This window comes from Pantherophis guttatus, chromosome 8 (genome assembly GCF_059756535.1).
Source record: "Pantherophis guttatus breed Tessera chromosome 8, ASM5975653v1, whole genome shotgun sequence".
In the NCBI taxonomy this organism is placed as follows: Eukaryota; Metazoa; Chordata; class Lepidosauria; order Squamata; family Colubridae; genus Pantherophis; species Pantherophis guttatus.
In genome coordinates this window covers 8,382,484-8,399,060 of record NC_142070.1, presented here as the reverse complement: position 1 = coordinate 8,399,060, position 16,577 = coordinate 8,382,484, and the positions used below count along the sequence as shown (strand labels likewise).

General features: G+C 44.8%; 1 protein-coding gene across 4 annotated transcripts in view; it reads right to left on the bottom strand.

The window, feature by feature from the left end:
* The window catches only part of SHROOM3 (shroom family member 3), a 230,430-nt gene that overhangs the window by 56,118 nt on the left and 157,735 nt on the right, over positions 1-16,577 (bottom strand). Inside the window, exon 1 of one of the 4 annotated variants that reach the window (XM_087875245.1) lies at positions 8,524-8,597. The exons of the other annotated variants lie outside the window; for them this stretch is intronic. The gene's annotated coding sequence lies outside the window, so the exon portion shown is untranslated. Of the gene's footprint in view, positions 1-8,523; positions 8,598-16,577 lie in introns of those variants that run through there. 4 annotated transcript variants of the gene reach the window in all.

Genomic DNA, 16,577 nt, shown 5'->3' with positions numbered 1-16,577 from the left:
CTATATTGTTCCATCTTTGTAAGTGGCGAAAAAAAAAAGAACGAGATTTCCCCCCCCCCCCTTCGAGTTTTAGCCTATGGAAAAATTCACTTTTGCAATGTTTGAAATGTTTTGTCTCTTTACCGAAATAATTTCTAGCTGCTTGCTGTTATTTATACTGCGGTTCCCCTCGGGCCTCTGGAATTTCACACCACACACGTTTACTCCATTAATTGAACATTCTGCAAATGTTCTCTTGAGTTTAACAATATCCTATAGGGCTGTGATGGCGAACCTATGGCACACGTGCCACAGGTGGCACGCGGAGCCATATTAGTGGGCACGCCAGCTCAGCTCTGGGGCGCATGCACGTGCTGGCCAGCTGATTTTCGGGCCTTCTGGGCCTACCAGAAGTAGGGAAACAGGCTGTTTCCTGCCTCTGGAGGGCCTGGGGGGGGAAGGCCCGTTTTTCTTTCTTACCTGGCTCCAGATCCCCTCTGTGTATCTGGGAAGGGCGAAAACAGTCTTTCCCACTCCCTTGGAGGCCCTACGGAGGCTGAAAGGGCCCACTTCCCGACTCCCAGTGGGACAGGAAGTGACGTTTTTTCCTGTCCCCAGCCTCCAGAGACTCCTAGAGAGGCTCCTAGAGACTCCTAGAGAGGTTCTGGAGGCTGGGGACAGCAAAAAATGTTACTTCCTTTCCCACTGAGAGTTGGGAAATGGGCCTTTTCAGCCTCCGTAGGGCCTCCAAGGGAGTGGGAAAGACTGTTTTCTCCCTTCCCAGATACACAGAGGGGATCTGGAACCAGGTAAGAAAGAAAAACGGGCCTATCAGGCCATCATGTGCCAGGAGCGGGGGGGAGGGGGAGGGGGTTGCGCATGCATGCGCGTGGGGACGTGCGTGCGTGACCCTCCCCCGCCCCCCCTTCTCCTGGCACGTGATAGCAAAAAGGTTAGCCATCACTGCTATAGGGCTATGATGACGAACCTATGGCACCCATAGCCATATCAGTGGGCACACGAGCTCAGCTCAGCTCTCACCGGAAGTTGGCAAACGGGTAGTTTTCAGCCTCTGGAGGGCCTCCGGGGGAAGGGGGGAGGGAAGGCCGTTTTCGCTCTCGCCATACTCCTAGAGAGGCTCTGGAGGGTGGGGACAGCTAAAAAAGGGCCTTCCGGTCCCACTGGAAGTTGGCAAATGGGCCGTTTCTGGCCTCCAGATGGGGGGGAGGCCGTTTTCGCCCTCCCTAGGCTCCTAGAAAGGCTCTGGAGCCAGATGAGAGAGAAAAACAGGCCTACCGGGCCATCGCGTGCCAGGAATAGAGGGAGTGGGGAGGGGATCGTGCGATCATGTGCAGGGCGCATAGAATTATGGGTGTGGGCACATGCGTGCGTGACCACCCCACCACCCCTCCTGGCACGCAGTGGCAAAAAGGTTAGCCATCACTGCTATAGGGCCACTCAAGGCGATTTAATCTAAAGTCAACAGCTGCTCTTCAATTTACGATCACAATTGAGCCCCACATTTCTGTCTGGGTTCAACTGTGGTCGTAAAATGAACCTGTTTTGCTAAGTGAGACAGTTGTTAAGTGAGTTTTGCCCTGTTTTACGACCTTTCCTGCCACAATTAACTGTGTGTCACTCTAGCTGTTAAATTAGTAATAGTTTTTAAGTGCCTGGTGGCTCAGCAGACTGATAGCATTGTGATTAACACCAGCTGTCTGCAATTACTGCAAGTTCGAATCTCACCAGGCTCAAGGTCGACTCAGCCTTCCATCCTTTCTAAGGTAGGTAAATTGAGGACCCAGTTTGTGGGGGCAATAAGCTGACTTTGTATAAAATATACAAAAGGATGAAGGCTATTGCTTAACGCATTGTAAGCCGCTCTGAGTCTCCGGAGAAAGGCAGCATATAAATCATTTTTTTTTAAAAAAAGTGAATCTGGCTTCTCCATTGACTTTGCTTGTCAGAGGGTCCCAAAAAATGATCACATCACCCGGGGATGCTACAACTGTCCTAAATACAAGCCAGTTGCCAAACATCCAAATTTTGACCAGTAGATCCCCTGTAAGCCACCTGTAACCTCCTATGATTCCATAGCTCTAGAAACAAATTTCTGAACAAGAATATTAGAATGACGGAACTGAAAAGGACTTTGGAGGTCTTCTAGCCCAACCCCCTGCTCAAGCAGGAGACCCTATCCCATTTCAGAAAAATGGTTGTCCAATCTCTTTTTAAAAACCTCCATTGTTGGAGCATTCACAATCTCTGGAGGCAACTTGGTTTATTGTTCTCACTGTCAGGAAATTTCTCCTTAGTTCTAGGTTGCTTCTCTCCTTGATGAGCTTCCATCCATAACAACCTCTTGATCCTTCAAGCAACTTTCGGATTATGGGGTGCTATCTGAGCTTGGTGTCTTTCAGTGCTGACATCACCGATTTAGGTAGTGAAACATCTGCCAGAAAATCACCGAGCTTTGAGAGCACCAAGGACCCAACTGTTCAACCCTGAGCTACAAATAACGGTTGCTGGAATTGGGTATGTCCAGTTTGATGAAAAGAAGGACCAGGGGTGACATAACAGTGTCCCAATATTTCAGGGGCTACCACAAAAGAAGAGGGAGTCAAACTATTCTCCAAAGCACCTGAAGGCAGGACAAGAAGCAATGGGTGGAAACTAATCCAGGAGAGAAGCAACCTAGAACTAAGGAGGAATTTCCTGACAGTGAGAACAATTAATCAGTGGAACAACATGCCTCCAGAAGTTGTGAATGCTCCAACACTGGAAGTTTTTCAGAAGATGTTGGACAAACATTTGTCTGAAATGCTATAGGGCTGTGATGGCGAACCTATGCCATGCGTGCCAGAGGTTGCATGCAGCACACTCTCTGATGGCATGTGAGCTGTCACTCCAGTTCAGATTTATTTATTATTATTTATTTATTTGTTAGTTTGATTTATATGCCGCCCTTCTCCGGAGACTCAGGGTGGCTTACAATGCGTTAAGCAATAGCCTTCATACTTTTGTATATTTATACAAAGTCAGCTTATTGCCCCCACAAACCGGGTCCTCATTTTACCTACCTCGGAAGGATGGAAGGCTGAGTCAACCTTGAGCCTGGTGAGATTTGAACTCGCAGTAATTGCAGGCAGCTGGCAGCTAAGTGCTACTTTAACAGTAGTTTAGTCCACTGCGCCACCAGGCTCTCACAGATTCACTGTGCATGCTTGCGCGCGCCTCCCGCCAGCCAGCTGGTCTTTGGGTCTCTGCAGCGCATGTGTGGGGGCACGAGGCCCCCTGCACATGCATGCATGAGGGCCGCATGCAGGGGGGCCGGGGGGGCATACACGCATGCACAGGGGTGGGTGCATGGGCGGGGGCTACACACGCATTGCATTTTGGGGGTTCCGGCGTGTTAACACACGCGCATGAGCCCTTTGGGCACTCGATCCAGAGCAGGGGTGTTGAGGAATTCGCAGAGCAACCCTTGAGTAGCAAGGGTGTGCACATGAAAAGCGATTGAGAGTAGTTAGGAAATAACACAGCCAACACACAGATACACTGAGTTGTGTTTACTTTCAGGAAATAGTAATAAGGCACTGTCCAATAAACAGTCCAGGTCATTCACGTATAAAGCAGTAGATGGTTAAACAATAGTCCAGGGATAATCCAATAACAAAGTCTTCTTACCAGTCGTTGTAGTCATACACAATAAACAGTTGCAAACAGTTGCAAGCACAGAAAAGAGAATCAAAGAGAAACAAACTGTCAGGTTTCGATGCCATCTCAAATAAATTGCACTCCCAAACAATTAATCTTTGCTTAGATATTCCATTTATTGAGTACGACAGATCTGGCCCCGACTCATCGTAGCCGATACTAACTCTCTGACCCCAAACCCTTCCCTTTCCGTTCCCCAATTCTCATCTTCTCATTGGCCATCTTCCAAATCAGTCTTCCCAGCTCCTGCCTTCAACCCCAGGAATGTCCCCCTCCCATCCCATCTCCTAGGGGATATTATCTACAGAGAAAATAAGTAGGTGAAAAGTCAAGCCTCGTCGTCTCCTCTTTATGGCAGCATTGAAATGCTGACACAGACCATGTGTCTAGCTCCCTCTTAAGGACATTGGCTACAGAGCTAACCAATCAGGACACAGTATGATACAGCAATACAGCAGTCTTAAAGCTATAATGATGGTTTATATATTGCCAACCCAACAAGTTAGGTAAAATCATTTCCTAACAAGGGGGTTGGACTAGAAGACCTCCAAAGTCCTTTCCAACTCTGTTATTCTATATTCTTTCCCATCGGTAACTTTTTGCATTCTTGCACGCTGCATTCCGCTATATTTATGAAAACCCCGCTTAATCAAAACCTAGTTATCCTTTCCAGCTCAGGCATATACAGGCTTTGAACTCCAACCAGGAGGTCCCCTGATCTGTGGAAATCGAGAACTCGCACCTGCTCTTCATCCCACCCTCTCTACAGCTAAAAGTCATGGCTGCATGACTTCTAGGCTGCAAAGGGGCATATGGACACCTGGTCTCTGCATTGAAGAAGAGACGTCTGTTGTTAAGAGAGAGAAAAAAATGCACCACAATAGGAAGGCTATGACTGAATTGGAGGAGAGACAAAGGATAAGCAGACAAATAAATAGTATGTATTCAGGTGTGGGTTTTTCTTTTTTTAAAGATTACCCTAGGAAAATATACAAGAGGAAAAAAGAGCTGAGCGGTGCTCCATAAATCCCAGTTTCCTCCAATATAAAAAACTGCCATAAGGTTCTGGGCAGGGGAGACCCCGGAGAAAATGAACGGCCAAGGTTACCGCAGATTCAATAAGTCTAGGGATCAATAATGCTTAGATACTTGCAGCTGTTTTTTTTTTTTTTTTTAGTGCTACCTCTGATAACGATCAGACCTGGGAACCAAATTCTCCCGTCACATTTCCGAGCAGAGAAACAAGTTCAGAAATGAATCCATGCAATCCAAATTACCCTGTTTCTCCCAAAATAAGACATCCCCTGATAATAAGCCCAATCAGGCTTTTGAGCACATGGCAATAAGGCCAAGCGCTTATTTCAGGTTCAAAAAAAATATAAGACAGGGTCTTATTTTCGGGGAAACACAGTAGTTCAAACAGATTTTTTTTTTTTTTTTGGCTGAGTGATTTATCGAGCCATTAATCTGTTCAATTCGGAGCTTCGTTCGGTTCCTTAATTTTTATTCTTGATGCAAATACGCCTCCAGGAAGACCTGAGCGGGATGTCAATACAGGTAGTCCTCAACTTACGACCCCAATGGTGCCCAACATTCCTGTCGCTAAGTGAAACATTTGTTAAGGGAATTTTGCCCCGTTTTACGGCCTTTCTGGCCGCAGTTGTTAAATCAATCCCTGCAGCAGTTAAGTTAGTAACATGGTTATTAAGTGAATCTGGCTTCCTCATCGACTTTGCTTGTAAGGAGGTCGCAAAAGGGGATCACATAACCCTGGGACTGTGCAACCATCATAAATATGAGACAGTTGCCAAGAATCTGAATTTTGATCATGGGGATATGGCAATGGTCATAAATGTAAAAAACGGACATAAGTATCATTTTTTTTTCAGTGCCATTGTAACTTTGAACAGTCACTAAATGAAATGTTGTAAGTCAAGGACTGCCTGTATGTGTGTGTGTGAGAGAGAGAGAGAGAGAGAGAGAAGGAGAGAGAGAGAGAGAGAGAAAGAAAGGAAGGAAGGAAGGAAGGAAGGAAGGAAGAAAGGAAGGAAGGAAGGAAGGAAGAAAAAAAGAAAGAAAGAGAAAGAGAAAGGTTTCCGTGACTGGTTGTGTATGATTCTAGGGCACAGCGCTCATTGCAATTTCTTGGCTGAGGAAACCAGTGTCGTCCAAAGACAATTTCCATGGTCATGTGGCCAGCACAATTACACGCCAAAGAGCCCATGGAATGCTGTTACCTTCCCACCGAAGTGGTACCTATTAATCTACTTGCATTCGAATGCTTTCGAATTGCTAATTGGGCAGGAGTTGGAGCAAGGAACAGGAGCTCACCCCATCATGCGGTGCTCGGGTCTCGAACCCCTACTGTCAGCCCTCCAGTTGACAAGCTCAGCACCTTTAACTGCTGAGCCATCACGCCCTGTCTACATACAGTACATACCAACAAGCTAACCTTAAGCAGAAAGACCAGCTTCCCCAGGAATAATGGCCTAATATATACGCATTGAATTTGCACATCTTTTATTGAGGTTTATTTTGTTCAATAGATTATTATGCCCAGCTACATCTGTCTGCTGGGAATACTTATATCTATACACTATCTACCTACCTCTCTGTATAAGGTTGTGGTCATACTGGAAGAGAACGGCTAAAGATGAAAAATGATTATAATAAAGCACCCTGAGAAAATTCCTGTGGGCATCCAGATATAATCTCAGTATCTGATTTCTCACAGCCCTCACGAGGGTTTCTCTTTCTGCATCAATGGCTTGAAATAATTTATATTTGGGCTCTAATGCTGGGAAAGACAGAAGGGAAGACAAGAAGAGACGAAAGAGGGATGGACTCGGCTACAGCGATGATGAATGTACAGTTGGAAGAATGGCAAGACCAGTGAACAGAACATCCGTCTGTGTGGTCACTGAAACACTGAGCTTGTCGACCAGAAAAGTCGGCAGTTCGGCGGTTCGAATCCCTAGCATAGGTCTCCTGTGTCAGCAGCGGGTTGGACTAGATCAGGGGTCTCCAATCTTTTGAACCTCAGAGACCACTAAATTCATAATTTTAAATCCTGCGGACCACTAATATAATCTGCCTAATGACCGGCTGGGTGGGCGTGGCTAGGTGGTCATGTGACTGGGTGGGCATGGCCAACTTAATGTCACTCATGTGAAGGGGCGCTTCGCCAGCATCTACTCACCCCTCCCCGCCACTCCTGCTTAGGCAGGAAACCCTACACCACTTCAGACAAATGGTTATCCAACATCTTCTTAAAAACTTCCAGTGTTGGAGCATTCACAACTTCTGGAGGCAAGTTGTTCCACTCATGAATTGTTCTCACTGTCAGGAAATTTCTCCTTAGTTCTAGGTTGCTTCTCTCCTTGATTAGTTTCCACCCATTGCTTCTTGTCCTGCCTTCAGGTGCTTTGGAGAACAGCTTGACTCCCTCTTCTTTATGGCAGCCCCTCAGATACCTTGTGGTTCTGAACCGCTGAACCTTGTGGTTCAGAGCACCGATTTCTAAAACCCACAAAAAAATGCCCATTTGGAAGAATGGATTCCTTTAACAGCCACAAGATTTTCTTAATGATCACAGGATCTACTTCACAATCGTGGTGACTCGCTTTACGACAATCGTAAAAAAATGTCGTAAAATTGAAACCATCATGTGGTGCCTTGACTTCTAACCGAAACAACCAAAGTTCTGGGCTCCATTTTTTTTTTCAAAAAAGTTTTTTTTTTATTTTTATAAACAAACAAACATACAATGCATAATCAATCCATCAGTGTATCATCTGAGTACATCTTTTGTGTCTTCTCCCTACTCCTCAATAATTTCTCATAACTTGATATTTGTCATTTCCTTTGTTATAATATTTCTCCCACCTTTCTTTACACTATTACTCTATGTATATAGTATATATACATAGATATATGTGTATATAGTATATGAACATAGATATATGTGTATATCTCTTCTCCAGCCAATAATAAAATTGCCCCCAAATCTGATAATATTCCGATTCTTCTCTTTCTTTAAGTATCAAAGTCAATCTATTCATTTCTGCACAATCCAATATTTTAGTTCTGGGCTCCATTACGGTCATGTCAGATTACCTGTAAACCAGTGGTAAAATCTAAAATTTGTTACTACCGGTTCTATGGGTGTGGCTTGGTGGGGGTGGTGGTAATGTGACTGGGTGGGCGTGGCCAATTTTTTTTAAACATTTAAAACCATTTTAAGAGGTTGTAATTCAAAAGGCTCTGACGATCCCAGCTGAGTTGCCTGATTTTTTTTCTTTTAAAAGCCTCTGCTGATCAGGCAACTCAGCTGGGATCGTCAGAGGCATTTAAAAGAAAAAAACCCTCGGCCGATCAGGCAACTCAGCTTGGATCATCAGAGGCTTTGACAATCCCAGCTGAGCCGCACGATCATCAGAGGCTTTTTCTTTTACTTTTAAAAGCACTTTTTGGCCGAAGAGGTTGTAGATAAAATGCTTTTAAAAGCCTCTGACGATCCCAGCTGAGCCGCACGATCATCAGAGGCTTTTTTTTTTTACTTTTAAAAGCATTTTTTCGGACGAAGAGGTTGTAGAAAAAATGCTTTTAAAAATTAAAAAAAAAAGCTCAGCTGGGCATGGGGGGGGGCAAAGATTTTTGCGACCGGTTCTCCGAACCACCAGCCTCCATCGCTACCGGATCGGGCGATCCGGTCCGAACCGGGAGCATTTCACCCCTGCTGTAAACTATTATATACCTTGAAAGATATTCATATACTGCAAGGGTGTGAGAACAGGACTTCGATCTACAAAAAATACACATTCTTACTTTTTCTAAAAGAGCTCCGATAGAGCAGGTCAGCTTGAACTGACTGAATCCCATGCGTGAATAAACACGAAAATGACATCTGTAGAGGGGGAAAAAAACCAACTCATTTTTCCAGCCAATCCTATAATTATAAAAAATCTACAGCAAAAAAAATAGTTACCTCACAAATGGTTCTGCTGAGACCACATTCTGTAAGGAGGCAGGGATCAAGGACGATATTCTCACAAGCAATACAGGTGTAAAGCGTTATTTAAATATTTCTATGGAAAATGTGGGGAATTGGTTCCAGTTCGACAGACATTAGCAACAAACAAGGTGAAACATAACTTTTTATATGAATATTATTTAAGTATTACAGTAAAGGATAAAAAAAGAATATACTTATAATCAGGGGTGAAATGCTCCTGGTTCCGACCAGATCGCCCGATTCGGTAGCCCTGGAGGCGAGTGGTTCGGAGAACCGGTAGCAAAAATCCCTGGCCCCCCCATTGCCCAGCTGAGCTGCGCGATCATCAGAGGCTTTTTTTTTTATTTTTAAAAGCATTTTTTCTACACCTCTTCGGCCGAGTCAGGCAAGTCAGCTGGGATCGTCAGAGGCTTAAAAAAAAAAAAGCCTCTGCCGATCAGGCAAGTCAGCTGGGATAGTCAGAGGCTTTTTTTTTTTTTTTAAAAAGCCTCTGCCGATCAGGCAACTCAGCTGGGATCATCAGAGGCTTTTAAAACATTTTTTTACAACCTCTTCAAGAGGTTGTAGAAAAAATGGTTTTAAAAGTAAAAAAAAAAAAGTTGGCCACGCCCACTCAGTCATATTACACACACACACACCAAGCCATGCCCCCAGAACCAGTAGTAACAAATTTTACATTTCACCACTGCTTATAATTTCAATTTATTGTGAACAAAGACACAGCATTAAGCTTGGTGCTTGGTGCTCTCTGAGCTTTGCTTGTTTTCTTGCAGACATTTCATTACCTAACTAGATAACTTCATCCGTGCTAGCTAGGGTAATGAAACATCTGTAAGAAAACAAGAAAGCTCAGAGAGCACCAAGGACCCCTCATTTCAACCCTGAGCTACCAATATTCTCCTTTATGGGTAACACAGCATTAAGCTTGTACTGTATTGGTTTTTTTCTGATGGAATCTTCCATTTCCCTACTTATTTATTTGATGTTTTATCCTGCCTTTATTATTTTTACCAATAACTCAAAGTGGCAGACATATCTAATATTCCTTCCTTTTTCCCACAACAGCAATCCTGTAAAGTGAGCTGGACTGAGAGAGAGAGAGATTGGGCAACAGTCATCCAGCTGACTTTCATGCATAAGGCGGGACTAGAACTCACCGTCTTCTGGTGATTGGCCCAAAGTCACCCAGCCTGCTTTCATGTCTAAGGCGGGACTAGAACTCACCGTCTCCTGGTTGATTGGCCCAAAGTCACCCAGCCTGCTTTCATGTCTAAGGCAGGACTAGAACTCACCGTCTCCTGGTTGATTGGCCAAAGTTACCTAGCCTGCTTTCATGTCTAAGGCGGGACTAGAACTCACTGTCTTCTGGTGATTGGCCCAAAGTCACCCAACCTGCTTTCATGTCTAAGGCGGGACTAGAACTCACCGTCTCCTGGTGATTGGCCCAAAGTCACCCAGCCTGCTTTCATATCTAAGGCGGGACTAGAACTCACTGTCTCCTGGTGATTGGCCCAAAGTCACCCAGCTGGCTTTCATGCCTAAAGCAGGACTAGAACTCACAGTCTCCTGGTTACTAGCCTGTAGACTTAACCATTAGACTAAACTGGCCCCATGTTGCATGCATAAATATTAGCAGCATCTAAAACTCCAATTGAAACTGTGCATGCACTAGCTCCAATTGTACACACATTTGCAACATGTTAAGTGAATTATGGGTTGCATTAAGTGCGACCTGGTATCAATTTACAATTTGCACTCAATTGACTATGGCAGTATTTGAACTCATGCTAATCACGACCTTCTTGTACATTGAGTGTGCTCAGATAATGCTTTCGATATCATTTGGGAGATAAAAGGTTCTGAAAAACACAGGCTCTCTGGATCTGAATCCACTTTAAAATTACGACCCGGAGAAATACTAATTGGATTGGGTGGAAAGAGCAAAGGCAAATTAACATGATGAAATTCAGAAAAGAGAGGGTTCTTCTCCATAAATAATAATTTTAAAACATTCCCCATCATCAGTCTTATTAGGATGGCTTCGAATTCAGCCGTCAGAAAGTCGAAATGCTCACAGAGCTGGACAAAAAAAGACTATAAAAGAGTGACTGAACTCAATCACGCAACTCTGGAATAATGCCAATTTCTTGGGGTTGCCCAACACACTGAACTGGAAATCGAGCAGACTGGTTGGGTGACAACATGCTAAAATAGAGTAGAGTAGAGTAGAGTAGAGTAGAGTAGAGTAGAGTAGAGTAGAGTAGAGTAGAGTAGAGTAGAGTAGAGTAGAGTAGAGTAGAATAGAATAGAATAGAATAGAATAGAATAGAATAGAATAGAATAGAATAGAATAGAATAGAATAGAATAGAATCAAAGTAGAGTAGAGTAGAGTGGAGTGGAGTAGAATAGAATCGAATCAGAGTGGAGTGGAGTGGAGTGGAGTGGAGTGGAGTGGAGTGGAGTAGAGTAGAGTAGAGTAGAATAGAATAGAATAGAATAGAATCAGAGCAGAGCAGAGTAGAATAGAATCAGAATAGAGTAGAATAAATAGAATCAGAGTAGAGTAGAATAGAATAGAATCAGAGTAGAGTAGAGTAGAACAGAATCAGAGCAGAGTAGAGTAGAATAGAATAGAATCAGAGTAGAATAGAGTAGAGTAGAATAGAATAGAGTAGAATAGAATAGAGTAGAATAGAATAGAGACGTAGAAAGTTAGCACCCACCCCTCTCCTAGAAGAATGAAATATTCTAGGAAATATTAAAAAGGCAGAATATTATACCTCCCTGGATGAGAAAAGGGGAACCATGCTCTTGGAAAGCAGCCCCCACCTTTGTTAATAGCCCCAGAAAGACTGGGCCATCCTATCTACAAGACAAAAGGCTGGGCCAGCTTATCTACAACACAAGGAGGCAATGGCAAACCCCCTTCCAAAACCTTGCCAAGAAAACTGCAGGGACTTGTCCAGGCACACAGACATGCACGCAAAATCACAAAACTGAAAACAAGGAAACATCAAAACATGTATTTACATTATCTACAGAGGAGATAATTCGGCCCAATTTTTAAAGACTTCATTAAATGTTGACCTCCACAAAGTGGTATTGATCAGCTCCCCTGTAACATCAATAGATAGTTCATAACTAGAAAGGAAAGACACACCAACTGTCTGAGCTGTGCCTGGTGCTCAATAAATAATTCGCTATATACTGATAAAATCTAAATTCTTCATATGGTAATTCAAGATGTAGACTCACATCTTCACACTATATTAAAAAAATGTACTATTGCAATAGGTCAAATGGGATAAGAAAGAGACAATCCCACATGGTCTAAGTCTGTGATGGCGAACCTATGGCACGCGTGCCACAGGTGGCACGCGGAGCCATATCGGTGGGCACGTGAGCTCAGCTCTGGCACACATGCACACAGCTGATTTTCGGGCCTTCTAGGCCCACTGGAAGTTGGCAAACAGGCCATTTCTGGCCTCCAGAGGGCCTCCAGGGCGAAAATGGAAAGGCCATTTTCGCCCTCCCCAGGCTCCTAGAAAGGCTCTGGAGCCTGGGGAGGGCGAAAAACAGGCCTACCAGGCCCGCCATGCCATCACATGCCAAAAGCGAGGAAAGCGCAGCGGGGGGGGGTCACGCACACATGCGCAGGAGTGGGGTGCATAGAATCATGGGTGTGGGCACGCACACATGCAACCCCTCTGCATTCCCCCCACTTTTGGCACGCAATGGCAAAAAGGTTAGCCATCACTGGTCTAAGTGGTCCAAAAACGGCCTGGAGCACCGGAAACCCGAAGATCAGCTGGCTGGCGTGCAAATGCCTGGTTTTTGAGCGTTTTTCGGGCTATTTTCAGGGCCGTTTTTGGGGCCAAAAATGACTCAGAAAATGGCCCCAAAACAGCCCCCAAAACGGCCAAAAAACAGGCATGTGCACGCCAGCCAGCTGATCTTCAGGTTTCCGGTGCTCCGGCGCATGCGAAGATCAGCTGGCTGGCATGCCATTTTTAATTATTTTTAAATTTTGTCTGTCTTTGTGCTTTTAATCAGGCTGTACACCGCCCTGAGTCCTTTGGGAGAAGGGCGGTATAGAAATAAAATAAATAAAATAAATAAATAAATAAATGTGTGTGCCAGAAACCCGAAGGTCAGCTAGCTGGTGTGCACATACGCGCTGGCTAGCTTGACTTTCCGGCACTCCGGCGCGCACATATGCATATGCATTGCATGCGTGTTCCGGTTTGGGCACTCAGTGCCGAAAAAGTTCGCCATCACTGGTCTAGAGACTCTTCTTAAAAACATCCAGTGGTGAAGCAATTTAAATTCAAGCAATTTAAATTCCTCTGGCATAAACCCAGATGGTTTAAAACCTTGATTGGCAATGCGCCGACTTATGGTATGGTATGAATATTCCTACTTGCTCGTGACTTCCCCTACAAAAAAAAATGTACATTTTGAAAATAGGATTGTCTCCGAAGTATAAATTTGTCTTGTGAAGAAGGAGCGAAATGATACCCCTGCCCCAACATGTTCCAAACACGTTCCTTGAAACCTTTAATGCAAGAAATATAACTAGAGCTGGTGCTTAAAACAGAGCCGAGTTCCTGCACCATCACAGGGTCACATCGTATGTATTACTAATACTACGGCATTCGATTCAAGCTTTGTTGTACGGGCAGCTCCAATTGCGCGAGCGTGCATGCGTGTACGTGCCAGCCTGCCGCTTTCGCAAGTGGAGCTGCGTGCGCCAACCCACCACTAACGCAGACCGGTTCCAAATAGACCATGGCCCAATAGTGGCCCAATAGACGCATGCTGCTGCCCGGGGTTGTGGGCCCCTGGAATAGTCATTCCAAGATATTTAAATATAGCCATAGCCTTTCTATCCCAAGCTTTTAACCCTTTGGGTTAAACCCTGATATTAGCGGAAATTGACCCCAGAAATCAGGGGTCAATTACCACATTGATGGCCAAGCACACACAGTCAAGACAGAGAGAGAGACAGAGAGAGAAAGAGACAGAGAGGGGGGGGGAGAGAGAGAAAGAGACAGAGGGACAGGGAGAGAGAGAGGGGGAGAGACAGGGAGAGAGAGGGAGAAAGAGACAGAGAGGGAGAGAGAGAAGGAGAGAGACAGAGGGAGACAGAGGGAGACAGAGGGAGACAGAGGGAGAAAGAGACAGAGAGGGAAGGAGACAGGGAGAGACGGAGAGAGAGAGAAAGAGACAGAGAGGGAGAGAGAGAAGGAGAGAGAAGGAGAGAGACAGAGGGAGAGGGAGAGAGAGAGAGAGAAAGAGACACAGAGAGGGGGGGAGAGAGAGAGAGGGAGACAAGAAGAGAGAGAAAGAGACAGAAGGACAGGGAGAGAGAGAGGGGGAGAGACAGGGAGAGACAGGGAGAAAGAGACAGAGAGGGAGGGAGACAGGGAGAGACGGAGAGAGAAAGAGAGAGACAGAGAGGGAGAGAGGCATAGGGAGAGAGAGGGAGAGGGAGAGAGAAAGAGACACAGAGAGAGGGGGAGAGAGAGAGGGAGACAGGGAGAGAGAGAGAGAGAGAGACAGGGAGAGAGAGACACAGAGATAGAGAGAGAAGGAGAGACAGAGAGGGAGAGAAACAGAAAGAGATAGGGAGAGAGAGACAGAGAGAAAGAGAGAGAGACTATTATAGGGTATATACAATATATACAATTTATATTTAAATATAAAAAACTAAATATATAAATATAATATATTAAAGATATCGATAAAGGAGAGAATGTTTGTAGGTCAAGGTTGAAATGAGGGGTCCTTGGTGTTCTCTGAGCTTAGTTGTTTTCTTGCAGACATATATATATATATATATATCAGTCAGCATACATAAATACAGAACATAAATTTACAAAAGATATATATGAGATGTTGGGCATTTCCCTTGCAAAGGTGGTAAGGCTTTTTACCACAGCTTCTGGGTTTTTTTCTTCAGCCACTTTTCTCAGGTATGCATAATCTGGAACTGCAGTCAAACTGGAGGTGGTGATAGTTTTATTGACAGGGGAGTGTTAAGTGGGAGGAAAGGAAGTAGGTTTATCAGGAGGCTGATGTGTAAATGGCCTCACCCTTCTCTAGCTAGCTTGGGAGTTGACCTCCAGCCCTGCTAATTTTAATCCCATCCTTTGGAGCCAAATCCTTAAATTCTCCCTCCACGAAGAGGCAGTGCCTTTCGTCCTTTTTTTAGATTTAAAGACTTGTGGACTTCAACTCCCAGAATTCCCCAGCCAGCATGTATTTCCCACGATTTCCAGATTCATAAAATCCAAAAATTAGAACCTCAAAAGAAACATTGATAAGAGGGATAGAATCAAGATCACATTGAGCCTTGGTGGCGCAGCAGACTAAAGCACTGTTAAGTAACACCAGCTGCCTGCAATTACTGCAAGTTCAAATCTCACCAGGCTCAAGGTTGACTCAGCCTTCCATCCTTTCGAGGTAGGTAAAATGAGGACCTGGTTTGTGGGGGCAATAAGCTGACTTTGTATAAAAAAGAACACCGCTTAGGGGGGGCCGAAAGCCCTACTAAGCAGGTATACACAAAAGTATGAAGGTTATTGCTTAACGCATTGTAAGCCGCCCTGAGTCTCCAGAAAAGGGTGGCATATAAATCGTATCAATAAATAAATAAATAAATAAATGAAGTTCCAAGACAGCTTTACAAAGCCTTAGTAAGACCACACTTGGAAGACTGCATGCAGTTCTGGTCACCAATACAAAAAAAAGATGTTGAGAGAATGCAGAGAATGCAGAGAAGAGCAACAAGAATGACTGAAGTTAAAATGTATGAAGAAACGGTTGCAGGAATTGAATATGTTTAGTCTAATGAAAAGAAGGAGTGGGGGGGGGACACGATAGCACTGTTCCAATATTTGAGGAGCTCCTACAAAAACAAGGGGGATCAAACTATTTTCCAAAGTACCAAAATATAAGACATGAAACCATGGTTGGAAACTAAGCAAGGAGAGAAGCAAACTAGAATTAAGGAGACATTTCCTAATGGTGAGAGCAATTAACCAGTGGAACAACTTGCCACCAGAAGTTGTGGGTGCTCCATCACTGGAAGTTTTCAAAAAGAGACTGTAACAGTGGTGAAATCCAATTTTTTTTTTTTTGGAAAATATTTTTTTTTATTTTTAAACAAACACACATAAAACCATCTTCAATTGCAAACAGTGTGTCGGAAATCCAAATTTTTTTATTACTGGTTCTGTGGGCGTGGCTTGGTGGGTGTGGTGTGGCGTGGCTTGGCGGGCGTGGGGAAGGATACTGCAAAATCTCCATTCCCACCCCACTCCTGGGGGAAGGATATTGCAAAATCTCCACTCACACCCCACTCCAGGGGAAGGATACTGCAAAATTCCCACCCCACTCCAGGGGAAGGATACTGCATAATCCCCATTCCATCCCCACTCCAGGGGAAGGATACTGTAAAATCCCCATTCCCACCCCACTCCTGGGGGAAGGATATTGCAAAATCTCCATTCCCACCCCACTCCAGGGGAAGGATACTGCAAAATCCCCATTCCCTCCCCACTCCTGGGGGAAGGATATTGCAAAATCTCCACTCACACCCCACTCCAGGGGAAGGATACTGCAAAATTCCCACCCCACTCCAGGGGAAGGATACTGCAAAATCCCCATTCCATCCCCACTCCAGGGGAAGGATACTGTAAAATCCCCATTCCCACCCCACTCCTGGGGGAAGGATATTGCAAAATCTCCATTCCCACCCCACTCCAGGGGAAGGATACTGCAAAATCCCCATTCCCTCCCCACTCCTGGGGGAAGGATATTGCAAAATCTCCATTCCCACCCCACTCTGGGGCCAGCCAGAGG